General features: G+C 46.7%; 1 protein-coding gene across 3 annotated transcripts in view; it reads right to left on the bottom strand.

The window, feature by feature from the left end:
• The window catches only part of LOC311027367 (glutamate receptor ionotropic, kainate 5-like), a 100,689-nt gene extending 86,884 nt beyond the window's left edge, over window positions 1-13,805 (bottom strand). For all 3 annotated transcript variants that reach the window (XM_084031365.1, XM_084031364.1, XM_084031363.1), the window contains exon 1: window positions 13,061-13,805. The gene's annotated coding sequence lies outside the window, so the exon portion shown is untranslated. The remainder of the gene's footprint in view (window positions 1-13,060) is intronic.
• Between the last annotated feature and the right edge of the window lie 1,086 nt (window positions 13,806-14,891).

A 14,891-nucleotide genomic window follows, 5' to 3' on the forward strand; every position in this document is an offset into this window, starting at 1 on the left:
TGTCAAATTTGGTGCAATTTGGAGGCTCGACATGTTCTGTATTGATCGTCCGTCTGCAGCAAGGCCTTCACAAGCTGCAGTTCACTTTTGCTGCTGGACTAAAAGCAAACAACTGTTCTTGGCCTCCGGAGTCGACGAGCGATGAGCGTCATCAACAACCCTGCAGGAGCATGCTGGAAAACATCACAGCCTCGGGCAGGTGGCTCAGAAAGTGACAGAGCAGCATTCTGGGTAAAGTTATTGGGACTGTAGGACACTATGACCCTTAAGTCCACTTGTCTCAGACTGATAAATGTGCTGGTATGATGTGTAAAGTTGGCAGTTTGAGGGTTGGGTTCGGGTTCAGGTTTGTGGTCTAGGTGATGTGGACCAGTCAGGAGGGTGTGAATCACTATGAGCAGCACTTCCAGGGTCCGAGGGACCGGCTTGCCCCTGAAGAGGCTGCAGGCAGCAGACCCTCTGAACGGATGCCTTCTGTTACAGCATCACGTAGAGGGTTCATACTTTTGGCCGTGCGGCGTGTACTGTACATCATCCCTGTGATATCTGTGAACACGCTTTGATCCGCGAGCCTGAAGAGGCCAGAACAGGACGTGGAGCGAGTCCTGGCCGGGTTCCCTCCCCTTCACATAAAGGAAACGAGTAGAAAGTGGAGAGTGAGAGGAAATCAGGGAAACAGCTGCCGACGTATTCCAGCCTTCATCCGAGCTTCACAGCCGCGGCAGACGGAGTTTCTCCAGCAACACATTTGCACTTGAAAAGGCATCCCAAATATTGTAAATAACTCCTGGAGGGCTGCTGATCTAATCCGTGAAGGAGGCTTTACTCCGACGTCGTCCCGTTGGCCTGATTTAGCATCTCCTGAAAGTCGCAGAGACGACGGGCTGTGGCTATTTTTAACATTTTACAATTTATCCACGTTTTTTGGCTTTGATTCATGAAACATTCTAATCCGCTGAAGCCGTTTGAGTTTAAATAAGGTACAGAAGGAAATTCACTCCACTTTAGTCCTCGGCTTCAGGGCCAGTTTGCATCAGAGAGAAACAAAAAGGATCATAAAATTAAAACTAGGAACAAAGTGCTCAGACTCAGTTGTGAATAACATGTCAGTGTGTTGTTGCCATGACAGCAGGTGATGCAATGACAGTAAGTGTTGATAATGTCTAAACACAGGAATCCAGGCTGATTAATAAGCGGGACTTTTTTTTTCTCCCTCAAGTTTCCGTCCTGAAAAACTCCTGGAAATTACTTCAACACAGACTCACACCAATAACATAATAAAACTGTGAAAGCACCATTAAAATGAATGGAAGATCATTATTCACCAAGATTAAGAATTATTTTGTGTATTTGGTGAAACACAGTGGTGCTCAGTTTGTATTTTAAGTATCCAACTGAATGTTTACATGGAACTCGTCTGCTTCATTATCGATGTGAGCTCAGTTGCTTGAACAACAAATAAATACAAATAGACATCGCTGAGCGCTGCTGTAGTGGATTTTTGAGCTTCCATCAGGAATATATTGAAGAAAGCTGCATTCAACTCTGCAAGAGTCGACACACGGGAGGTTTTAGGTTGAAAAAAAAAAACCCATTCAGAATGAAAATTGGGATTCGGCTGCAGTGTGAAAGGATTCTGGGCAACATTCACCAGCGTGAGCCAGCAGGGATCATGTGACTGTTCACCACTGCAGCACCGGCTCGGAGGTTTCCACAGGGAAACCAGCACCACGGCTATTTTTAAACCAACCGGCTGCCTGGATGTCTGGGTGAAGCTCGCCAAAATAAAATAAAACAGCGGGTGTCTTTGAGTGACAAAGTGAGTCATGGGAGTCGTTGAGCTCCGTGGGAATACGGCGATTGATTTCTCAGTGACTTCGCAGCCCCTTACCTCCGTGAGATGAACGGCTTCGCCAAGGCCACCGGTGACGAAGAGGAGGAGGAGGAGGGGGGGGGACAGTATGGCTGGTGCCTTGGGAAATCAGACCGTAATTAAAAGGCCAAAGAACCCCCGAGCAGATGGCAACCAGGAGAAGGAGGGAAAAGTGGAAGGGACAGGAAAGGGAGACTGATGACAGGGAGGAAATGGAGAGGAAAGGTGAGGGAGAAATTGGTCCACGCAGGAAAAGATGAAGAAAGAAAAATGATTACCAAAAATGAAAAGGGAACGGAAGGAGAAGCAGGTGGGACACAAAAATGAAAATAATAAAATGAAGATGAACCAGCTAGAGGTGAAAGTAAGGAGGAAGAAGAGTGGAAGAAAAGAAGATGAAGAACAATGCTAGAAAAAAAAAAGAAAACAGCAAGATTGTAATTCAGAGAAAGATGCGAGAAAATGGGACAAATGCAGGAGAGGTGGAGTAGATAAGGAAGAAACCGGAATAATTGAAATAGATAAAGAAAAAAACATGGAGCAAAAAGCCGGTTAAAAGATTGACGGACCTGCAGAGAGAAATTAGACGGAAACAGATAAAGATAAAGAGAGGAAAGGAAATAAGAAAAAGGAAAAGGAGCAAGGGAGGAGTCATTACTGAGCAGCGACATCACAGCCTGTTGTCCTCAGCGGACGAACATTCAGCTCGCCATCAACGGCAACGCTTCATAATTACGTTCCAGTTTTACATGAAGCTGCCATGAAAATGTCTGCTTTGACCTTTCTGTGCTCCGAAACTCTCAGAGACTAATTTACTGAGACTCAAATGTTAGACACAAACAAGTCAGGAACAACTAACACGATGTGTGGAGTTCCCCAGGGCTCAATCCTGGGTCCTCTTCCATTTAGAAATTGACATGATTCCCATAAACCAAAACAAAATGAAGCCATCCCTTCATAATCATGCAGATTAAACATCAACATATCCAGCTCTGTTTCATTTATTTTTTCAAGTGGTGGCCAAACCAACATCTGCTTCTATCTCGCTGCAGAAAGTCAGATTATAGAGCTCCATTAAAAACTCATCACTGTTATTCCTTTATTACCATGAACACACACACACACACACACACACACACACACACACACACACTGTAGTTTAATTCGACTCCACACACACACACACACACACACACACACACACACACACACACACACACACACACACACACACACTGTGCTTCGGAAAATAGTCCCCAACAAATGCGCTCTTTCCTGTTCATTTGTCTACAGTGAGCAGCTCTTTTAGCACTTTACTTTGATAAAAAAAATCTTAGATTATATATATCTATGTTTTTAAATAGCTGCACAGTAGGAACCAATGGGCTTGGAGCTGAGAGACAGACAGGCAATAAGAAAGTAATTTTGATTTTAGTCTTCTTGTGGGATTTCTGACAATAAAAACGGAAAAATAATAAATAATGAGAACAGCAGGTGTCATTGTAACGTCAGATGGTTAGATGTTTCACATAGAACGAGACGAGGAGGGGGGATGATGTCATAGAAGCCCACGGCGTCGCCTCTTAATTTAGCGATGTACGTCACACGTCTTCTAATCGGAGATACGTCACTCGTAAAGAATCGGTGACGCCGACAGGAAGGATATATCGAGGGCGAAGTGCTAGACGGATCACAGTGCGTCAGCAGCACGCCCACTTCCTCGCCTCCCAGCGGAGTGACGACCCGTCCGACATCAGGGCTCTAATCTCCCCCACATGTCTGACTCCTCCACACTATGTCATCTCTAATTGGCCATTACAGCAGCGCGGTGTCACCGCCCGGACCGCTGCACGGCCTGGACCTTTAGCCCCGCCGATTAGCGACATTAGCCTCGTCACTGAAGTCGGTGGCCCCTCTCGTGATGGCGAGGGGGCCCCTGGGTGTCGCCGCTGGAACGCAGAAGGACTTGGATGGTAACTTCCAAGCCGTTCGTCTGCTGACGTAATGACACGCCGCCGCGGGGAAGGTAAACGTGAACGTGAATCAGGGCGTGGCGATATTCGCTGAGGTCCATAATTCAGTTAACCTTCACTCAGCGGAGGGAAGGTCTACATAAATCTGGACTCAGTCGATCTCAGTTTCATTTATTCTTTGGTCTAAAATTATCGAAAATTATGCCAAAATGAGCATCATATCATGAGATTAAAGTGATGCAATCAAAATTATAACAAGCAAACAAACAAGGTGAGCAACCAGGAGATTTCTTGACATTTTTGTCAAAGTAAAAATACCACTTTTTTTCCTGTCAGTCGAGAACGAAACTGCGTTCCGTAACAAAAGTTAGATTTAGGCAAGAAAACCACTTGGTTAGATAAACAGCAAACAGTGAATCAACAGATGACATTTAGTGATTATTTCAAGAAGACTGACACACTGACATGTTTCCTGTTGTGTCTGGATGTATGGAGGATTTTTATCGTGAAGGATTTATAGGAAATGTTATTCTTCAATAAAACATGTCTACTAATGCATGGACAACGTCTATGAAGCAAATATAACCGAGGGCTTTTATTGTGAAGAATTTATAGGAAAGTAAATGTTTATCACCTAATTAGTGGAGCTTTGTTCGCGGCTATTCTTCAATAAATCATGTCTGCTAACAAGGCAGCGAGGAAGACCACAATCTGCAAATATAACAGGGGGCTTTTATTGTGGAGGACTTATGGAAAATGAAATGTGTTCATCCACCGTTTTACAGCCGTGAAATACATCACTGTCTGGTCAGTCGGGTCACACTAACACTGATCGAAACATTATCAATCATATGATTCAACTTCCTGAAAACTCAGAAAGTAGTTCAACTGTTTGAAAGTGGCACAAACAACCGCTGGTTTGATTCCACACCATCGTTCACCTGGAGGATCGAGGTCTCAACAAATACACAGCAGGTTGACGTTTTCTTCTGAGGAGCTTCAACAGCTTCTGCTTCTTCCAAACAAATCATTTCTCATCTATGATTCAGACGCTCCGTCGGCTCGACATCAAACGAGTTTGTTTCGGAACAGAAAAAATGTCTCCAACGCTGAAGAACCACCCAGTAAACAGGAACCAGAAGTCGTTCCGACACCTTGTTTTCTGGTATCAAACAGCCTTCGACAGGCGAATAATTCATCAGCCATGAAAAGTTAATGCTGCTCAACGGGACGTCTGATGTGTTTTTACTCAATTTAGGTTTCAACTTTTTCAGGATTTATTTGAGTCGTCGGTCTGTCAATTATGGCTATTATTGCTGGTTGGACCAGTCCACCACCCAGACCTCCTCCCAACGTGGACCTCCACAGACTCTGAGCACCAATAAGACTCTCCGTCACTTCTGGTGAATTTACTGCAGAGCAATAAACGAGCGAAGCTGCTGGCCAACCGGGACCACTGATGCATGCTGGGATCTCGGCAAACCAACGTGATGTCACACACATACTACAACACCTACATACCACAGACTAAAGATTATTTTATGAAATGCAGAAGGATGAAGATGACAGAAGTCAAAGTACGGCAGCCTGAATGTGCCAATCAGAGACGCGGGTTTTTCTGGGACATCGACTCGTGAAAATAGGTCTTCGTCGTGGATCAGAACCGGAGCAGGGAATGTGTTGCATGAAGGGAAGACCAACCTTTAACTGCAACGACTGTTCAGTAATCAGTATCCATTCATCTGACGATTATTATACGATGTCAGAACTGAGTGAATAAATGAGTGTTATAATTTACCACCAAACAGTCGAAATAATTAATAAGTTCAAGAAAGGCATAAAAAAAGGTAGAAAAACGATGAAAGTAGTTTTCTGTCGATCATTTATTAGTTAATCGTTCACAGTTCTACGATGGAAATCCGTCTGATGACCGTCGTGTCTCCGTCGCTCTGCTAGCTGAACGAAGCTTTCATCTCCAGACGTGAAAGCATCGACCTTGGGTGTCCTTGTCCGATAGCGCCCCCCGTGGACCAAAAGGGTGTCCGGTATGTAAGAAAACCTGCTCGTCATGAGTCGGCGTCTCAAACCTTAACGTTCATAGCAGCGCAGTAGAGCGGACACGGTGGCTTTCCCGACGTATCGGAGACTTTCACACGAAGCAGCGACGGAGGTTATTTCGGGCGTTTAAACACTGTGGGTATCAAACACGCTCCGCACCATCTGTTGGTTTCCACATGGCGTCCTCTCTGCCGCGGTCAAACTCGCTTCAAACTTCTGGACTTTTCCCCCAAACGGCAACAAATATGTACGAAGGTCAACGCTGCAAAACCGAAATATGTAAAAGCAACTTAATCCCCCCCCACCACACACACAACGAGCAAAGCCAGGCTGCGGAGACGCGTCCTCTGAAGCCACCGCCCGCTCGCCCCCCCGCCACGCAAACGACAAATTAAAAAAAGAGAGACGGAGATCCGTAATGATGTCTCCCAGCGAGGAGCAGCGCTCGCCGCCCCCCCGCTGCTCTCTGTGTGTGTGGATGAGTGTGAAACACACACCGAATATCCCTCTTCCCTCTCTGTTTACATCTCCTCGCTGATTCGTCCTCCTCCCGGGAAGCCGGCGATTATGTAACATCATCCCCCGAAATGTCACCATCGCTTTTAAAATGTGTTCAAACGTCTCGTTTTTAAACGGGACAGAATGTAATAAAAGTCTTTGATGTGCTGAAATGAACTGGCATGTAATTCTCCCGTTTCTAACGACGGCAGCGATTCATTAACTTAACAGGGTTTGATTACATGTTTGACTGTTCATTACACTGATGACATCATCGCGCTCTCTTTAAGAGGAAGATACAACACGGCAGTACTGCAACCGCCGTGTACGGTGGAACCCCACAAATTACAAAACACAAAAGCATCAGGAGACTTACGCAAGAAAATCTGCAGAACCTTTTAGCATCTTTGAGCTTCTTGTTTTGGTTTCCTGAGTGTTAGTTAGTTACCGTGACTCCAGGTTCAGTGTAGAAGCAGCAAGCCGACCCCGTTAGAGGCTAGCTGGTGAGCACAGCGGAGCATGTTGGTGGTGGAGACCAAAAACAGAGCTAAAAGAGAGAGAATATTGGACTCACGTTCACCGGGTTACACAAACTATCCGTCACATCGTTTCAAAGCCGAATACGACCAATAGATAGACAGGAAGTGTGTGAAGTTGCAGGAGGTCAACTTTTCATACACGTATCTACAGGACGGTTTTAAGGAGCCTCCGTGTCCCAGACCAGGACTCGGGGACAGGATCAGGTCTGGAGACTCGGCGTGACATTGCAGCATCGATGTCCTCTAATCAGGAACCGTGTGAGCGTGCGGCGGCGTGCTGCATGGACGCTGCAGGTGGCGGCTGCAGGTGGGCGGCTTCTCCGGCAAACTGGCAGAAACACAAATTCGTTGTGACAAAGTACACACACGTTCACACATGTACACACACACACACACACACACACACACAGAACATGACAAACTCCAGCAGGGTGGAACTGCCGCTCTGACCCCAAACATCCACCTCACATCCATCCTCGGCTTGCAGCACAAGTAGGAGACAACAGGAGGGTGTGTGTGTGTGTGTGTGTGTGTGTGTGTGTGTGTGTGTGTGTGTGTGTGTTGCAGTTGTTTCCTCCATGTACTGCAGTAAAGCAGCCAGCAGTGCTGCAACGCTCCACTGAACAACGTTGACTAAGCAGCTCCCTGAGTGTGTGTCATTGGTAGTGGACATGCAGTAGTGTGTGTGTGTGTGTGTGTGTCATTGGTAGTGGACATGCAGTAGTGTGTGTGTGTGTGTGTGTGTGTGTGTGTCATTGGTAGTGGACATGCAGTAGTGTGTGTGTGTGTGTGTCATTGGTAGTGGACATGCAGTAGTGTGTGTGTGTGTGTGTGTGTGTGTGTGTGTGTGTGTGTGTGTGTGTGTGTGTCATTGGTGGTGGACATGCAGTTGTGTGTGTGTGTGTGTGTGTGTCATTGGTAGTGGACATGCAGTAGTGTGTGTGTGTGTGTGTGTGTGTGTGTGTGTGTGTGTGTGTGTGTGTGTGTGTGTGTGTGTCATTGGTGGTGGACATGCAGTAGTGTGTGTGCGTGTGTGTGTGTGTGTGTCATTGGTAGTGGACATGCAGTAGTGTGTGTGTGTGTGTGTGTGTGTGTGTGTGTGTGTGTGTGTGTGTGTGTGTGTCATTGGTAGTGGACATGCAGTAGTGTGTGTGTGTGTGTGTGTGTGTGTGTGTGTGTGTGTGTGTGTGTGTGTGTGTGTGTGTGTGTGTGTGTGTGTCATTGGTAGTGGACATGCAGTAGTGTGTGTGTGTGTGTGTGTGTGTGTGTGTGTGTGTGTGTGTGTGTGTGTGTGTCATTGGTAGTGGACATGCAGTGTTATGATGTTATGAAATCAATATGATTGCCTAAAATTTTTAAAAATAAATTGATTATAGATTTGATCATCGTGCAGTAATTTAGGTCATTATTCCTCAAAATCCAAGTATGAAAACCGCTTATTTTTCTTCAGACAAAATGATTATTTACTAATAATAAACTATAAGCAGGTAACTTATGTGAGCCGAGCTGTTTCCTTTAAAGCTCTGTGTTCGCTTCATTAGCATACTTCACCCCAGCAAAACACCCACAATCCCCTGGGAGCCTGCAATCACAGGCCGCCGTGACTTCCTGTGATTTAAAGCCAGAGAAGAGACGCCGCCGCGCTCGGCTTCGGGACTTTCTGGGTGAAAGTGCATTCCAAACACGAGGAGCGCTAATTGATTCTGATTTTTAATCGTTTGCCGTGTTTTGTTTTTCGTCTGCGGGAGACGCCGCCGATGCTTCTGGGTAATCCCGGCCCATTCTTCACTGCTAGTTAGCATCGTTTGTTCTCAGACAATTATCTGAAAAGTTGGAACGATTCAAGAGTTTCTGACTTCGTCGTCTTCGTTAACGTTGAAAAATAATGTATTTCACTAAGTAGCGTTTCCTTCAGCTCACATTACAGCGAGAGAGTTTATTAAAAGCTGTCGTGGTGTTCTTCCTCCCTGATCAACACTACAATATTATCAACTTTACATATACGATGGATGTCTCCATCACAGGCGGTGATGAGTTTCCGTAGCAACAGATAGGACTTCATACGGAGGCGACGACGGCAAAAACGAATCCATCACAGAGACGAACGCTGCTGCTGAAAACTGTAAATACATACACACAGGAATGAATTCTAACATGCAGATAATTTACGACGCTCGATTCAAACGGGCTGAACATCCATTTTGCTTTCACCGAACCGCGTCCCGGACAAATTCAATCAGGCGCAGCGGGGTTTTTCTGCATCAGCAGAAATAGTTTTGAGGGAAAGTGATGAACAGATTTATATCTGTTTACTCTCATCTGCTGTTTTTGAGTTAGTTTGCCTTCTGTTAACTAGTGAGGACGACCTGGTCGACTAGATAACACTGATTTAGTTTTGTGGTGTTTGGTTGTGAAGTGAAGCCGACGCTGAAGTGCCTTAAACCTGCATTCACAATGCTGCTCCGCTAAACACAGCTAGTGGTGAATATGAATTAGTGTAGACGTAAGTGTCCGAGCTCCGGATAAATCACATCCAATAACCCTGGAAAAGAAAGGTGCTTTTGTCTGATAAATACGAATCATAACCCACGCCGACGGCAGCTTGGATGAGCAATAACAACGTTGTGCAGCGAACGCTTCGACCTGTAAAACGCCACATTCCATCAGCGAGGCCGCCGCGGCAGCATCTCAACTGATCCGTCAACTCGCCTCCAACAGGAGTCAACAAACATTACACCCCCACATTCATATGAGCCATGAATAATTCAACGCCTTATTACCCTCACGACTCGCCGTCACCGACACATTAGAGCGCCACGGCCGGAGATAAATCAGCGTTCGCGTCGACTCGGATCGCAGCTCTGAAGACGTCGACCTTTTTAAACCCTCGACAGACGGAGACGAGATCAAATGTCATTTCACGTTGTAACAGTGAGAACCTCCGGATGACCCACGAACCCAGACAGACAGGCGGCGTCTGTAAGAACCACATCACATCCTCTCAATCATTCCAGACACAACGTTCATCAAAAACATGCTACAAAACTACAAAGTTTGACTTCAAAGACAATAAAACAAAACTAAAAAATGCAACCAAAGAACTTGGTTGACCCGGGACACGAACAGCGGTCCACTGGGTGAAAGTCCTGTGTTGTTTTTGACCCGTCCATTAATTTGTGATTCATCAAGAGCAAACGGAATCTTTGCCTCCAAATCTAATTGACAAAGCAATTGTGTTTTTACGGCAATTTGAGGTATCTGAGTTTATATCAGGAAGGGAAAATGATACATTAGAATTTCATGTGATGAAAAAAGGCCAAACTTCTGCCCTGAACTCGATGCATGATTGAACCTTTAATCCAAAACCTTGAACCCTCCAAGGGGATTGAGGTTGGACGATTGCTGACCAATGAAAGCAGAGATGCAGCGAAAAACCTGGAATTCTTCTCGTGCCATTTATTTTCCGGGTGAAATCTCTCTCTGCTGCCGGTTTGCGTCACAAAAAAGCGCATCAGCACCATTAACGGTAAATGGGGGTGATTTTCCCTCGCCGCGGCCGAGCTGGATATCATCATCACGGCTCGCTCACATTATCGACGCCACGCAGCCCAGACAGTGACGAAGGAGGCCTCCGTCCGGCCTCTATACCTGTGATGTGTGCAGGCAGGGGGGGTGATGGAGGCTCCATAATCGTTATCTCCCCCCGCCGTCGCTTACTGCAGGTAATAGCGTCTCCAGACAGAAGCTCTTTAGCGGCAGATTGTGGCGTCTAATGGAGTCGGGATGGATGTGGCCGAGTTTAGAGGCAGAAACGCTGCCGAGTCAAAGTCCTTCCATGAAAGTGTTTAATAGCTGAAGGACTTAAGCTTTAGGGGGGGTGTCCTCGTCTCACCGCCGCCTCACCGCCGTCTCACCGCCGCCTCACCGCCGCCTCACCGCCGCCGCCCCGCCGCCGCCCCGCCGCCTCACCGCCGTCTGGCTGCGCTTCAGTCCTGCAGAGTTTCAGCCGCTTGGAAGATGAAGGATTGTGCCTTTAAAAGGTCTCCACAAACACGGATGCTGATCTTGAAAACAGCTCTATTTAAATCTTCCTTTTCTTCCGTAACATGGTGATGTCACAGAGTAACTCATTAGCATAATATCCGCCCAGCAGCTAGTTAATCCCACCCTCAAACAAAGCGATTGATTGATTGGACAATGAGCAATCATAACAGTGTGCTAGCTGATAATTCAGAGCAGGATGGGCTTTTTGGGAGGGAGGGGCAGGAGGTCAAGAGCTGCTGCAGCACAGCCTGATGGGAAAATAAAGCATTTTTATAGCATTGTAAGGTGTAAACGTGTTCTAGTCGTGACCAGAAACACAAATATGCACCAGAAAAGGAGCAGAATGTGTCGTTTTTAATCTGTCAAATCATAGAAAAAGTGTAAATTTAGTCACAGTTCGGGTCAAAATTCAGACAATTCAATTAATTTGATCAGGCAGAAAGACTAAAAAGGTCCCGTTGGATTCGTCTGTCTAATCACCGTGGTAACAAAGAAAAACACCACAAACGGAACGTGGATCAGAGGATAAAAGAAAAAATGTAGTTGTAGAAAACAAATATGTATTAAGGACAGAGACGAGATCGTAAAATCTCAATCTGATCCGATATTTAAATATTTGGTGATTTTTAAAAAGTGGATTTGGAGGTTTATTCAACAACATTCAGATGTTTTATTTCAGCTACTTGCTCAAAATGTTTTAGGGATGATGTTCCATCAGTGACACCTCAAACAACAGCGTTTCAAATTTTCACTTCAAGGACTCAAAAGAGGCTTTTATTCTCTGCATACCTTTGTTTTTTTTAAATCTTACTGCACAAATAAAACGCAGTCACACGGGCGCCCAGACCATCTCCCGACTAAAGCAACAAAAGCAACTAATTGATCAACTAAGGGTCCATTCAGGTGGTTTCAGAGAAACACAACAATCCCTCATAATCAACCAATCAGGTGCAGCCGCAGCAGCTCATCACGCCAGCGACGCCGCTCGCACCGATTACACCACATCCACATTCAACTCACGCACTCTGCACACACACACACACACACACACACACACACACACACACACACACACACACACACTCAGGGACGCAGCAGCTGAATAAAACCGTATTGATCCTCTCCTCCCACGCAGGAACATTTACTTCCGAGGCTAGCGCTATTATCACATAAAATAAAATATGAAAGATCGCATGTAGGGAGCACGGCTGCTGACCGCACGCCCACCACAACCACCGCCGCCACACGCTGAGGGGGAGGAGGAGGAGGGGAGGAGGAGGGGGAGGAGATTATTACAAAGGGAGAGAAAAGAAAGAATATGGGGAGGAAGAAGAGAGAGTCTAACAGTGAATGGAGGTGGACTCATTCAGACTGGATTCATGTCTGCTGAGAGTTCAGCTAACAGCAACACACACGGCTACAGCTCATCTCTAGGTGTGCGTTTGTTCACAGTGTAGCAGACGGGCTCCATTTAAACTCAGCAGAATTAGCCGTTAGCATCCCCGGTCTGCAGTGAAGCCATCAATACGCAGACAAACACTTTAACACTTTAAACAAATCACTTTAACACCAAGACAACGTTAAAACGCCATAAATCTCAGGCCAGTTCTTTATGGAGGCTCAATGAAGGATGTCAAAGGTGTTTCAGAGGGATTCAGACCTGCGGCTGCAGAGGAACAGTGTCACAAGGCCTCAACGGCACAAATCAAGTTTCACAGTTTCACAACAAACTCAGCTGATCTCCAACCCGTTCAAACAAAACACCACAAGATGTGTTCACTAACTACACGTTAACACGCTCACAGCAGGAAGGTGGAGGAAGTTCCTACCTGCACAGGAAGAGACCGGCAGCCAAACAGGAAGGAAAGCCAGCAGACATGTTTATGCACAGTCTGTCAAAATAAAACCAGCACTTCCTCCTGTTTTAGGGCTTTTATTGTGAAAGGTAGGAACAAGCCCACTTGTTTCACTGTAAACCACCATGCTGTTACGTTAACCACGTTACAACGTTAACCATGTGTTATTTTAAAGACTCCTCTAGACTCAGACAGAAGGGAGGAGACTGATGTACTCACAGAATGAAGATGACGACACCAGCAGCCGATATCACAAGAGTCCCTCTGATGACGGAGGCCAGTCTCCAGGCGGACGGACGGGTGGAGGACGGGTGATGGTGGTCAGGTGATGGAGGACAGGTGGTGGAGGTCGGTGGAGGGTGATGGAGGATGAAGCAGCTGCTGATTGTACGATCCACAAGGAGCAGAGCTGGGAAACGAAGACCAACTCTTAAGAAAGAGGAAGTTATAGCTGCTGGCGGGAACCTCCGGGCGTCCGAGCTAACACTCTGTCCAGACTCTCTCTCTCTTTGTAGTGTGTATTTCTGCCTCTTTCAGGTTTGATCTCACTCTTGGTACGGAGAATGTGGAGTCTGCAGGGAGGAGGGATGAAGGTGGAGGGATGAAGGCCCTCCTGGATGGGGGGGTCACTTAAACAACGTGAGGATTAACATTTGAGGCAGAAAAGGCGTGGAGGATTCTGGTCCGTGGACGCGGTGGCACTTCCTGTTCCTCCTCTGTCTCTTCCTGTCTGCTTTCCCACCCCACTGCCAGGATTAAGGCATAAAATCAAATTCTCCTAATTGGCCCCGATGGTGGCGACCGGCCAAGAGGCTCTCCTCTCTCTCCCCTGTACTTTCCTGCCTCGCTCGCCCGCCCTGAATGCTAACGAGTCCCGGCCGGTCAGGACTCGGGACTCCTGCGGTCGACTCTACCTGCTGACTCACCGCTGGTTATCTCCGCTGTCGGCCGCCGCCCCCATCTCGCCATGTCCTCCCCTCTGGCCCCGCCCACCACACCGGTGCCCTCCTATCGATCACCCACAATGACAGTTTAAACTCCTCCCCCTTCTCCCCCCTCTGTTTTTTTCTGCCTCTTTGTGTTTGTATCTAATCTCTCTTGCTCTTCCTGTCTCTAATCCTCATCTACATCTGCCGTTGATAATTGGTTTCAGGTGTCTCTGGTGGCGAGTGTGTGTGTGTGTGTGTGTGTGTGTGTGTGTGTGTGTGTGTGAGAGAGAGGGAGGGTTGACGAAGGGGAAGATTTCACGCCGCCGTCGCCATTAATTAAAAAGATGATTACTCAGAATACGAAGATTAAAGATGAAAATAGGAAGCGCCGGGGCCGATAATAACCTGGTAGCACTTTAGAAGCCCTCGCTCAGCTTATCCTGTGTGTTGCTTCGGTTTAGTGTGTGTGTGTGTGTGTGTGTGTGTTCGTACATCCAGCAGCTTGTTAAAAATGGCGGTGATTCAGAGGAAGGAAACAGTTTGTGGGAGGTTTCTGGAGGCCGTCGAGGCTACATGGCAGAGCGAGCCGCATGTCACCTCCTGTGAGCCGACATCTCGTACAAAACACAAAAAACCACAAAGTCGTTGTTCACTTTCCTGAAGTCACATTACATCCACGCCTTCTGTTCCACTTCTTATTTTCTTTGCATCTCGACACCCAGACGGGATCCAGGGAAGTCAAAATCCTTGTTTTCTTTTTCAAAGTCAGACAATCTCACGCTCCAAGTAAAAAAAAACACCCAGAATGCTTTTCTCCTCTTTGGTTTCCCCTTTGAGGCGTCCTCAGTGCAGCAGCTGGGGACCGGTACGTCTACCAACGGATGCGGTTGCCATGGCGTCACTGAGGGGGGGTTATTGGTTCGCCGAGGGGTCTGCAGGGATCACACCTGTGGCATCCTGGGAAATGACGAACGCCACACTGAGAAGGATGTGAGTCCTGCAATGACAACAAAAAAATATGTTTGTTTAGTTCAAAACCTTGAAACTTGGAGTTATGAAACCCGTTTAAAAAACAGAACTGTGTTTTTTATTTGTACAGCACCTTTCACAAGGATATTCAA

This window comes from Eutrigla gurnardus (assembly GCF_963514095.1).
Source record: "Eutrigla gurnardus genome assembly, chromosome: 17".
NCBI classification, from domain to species: Eukaryota; Metazoa; Chordata; class Actinopteri; order Perciformes; family Triglidae; genus Eutrigla; species Eutrigla gurnardus.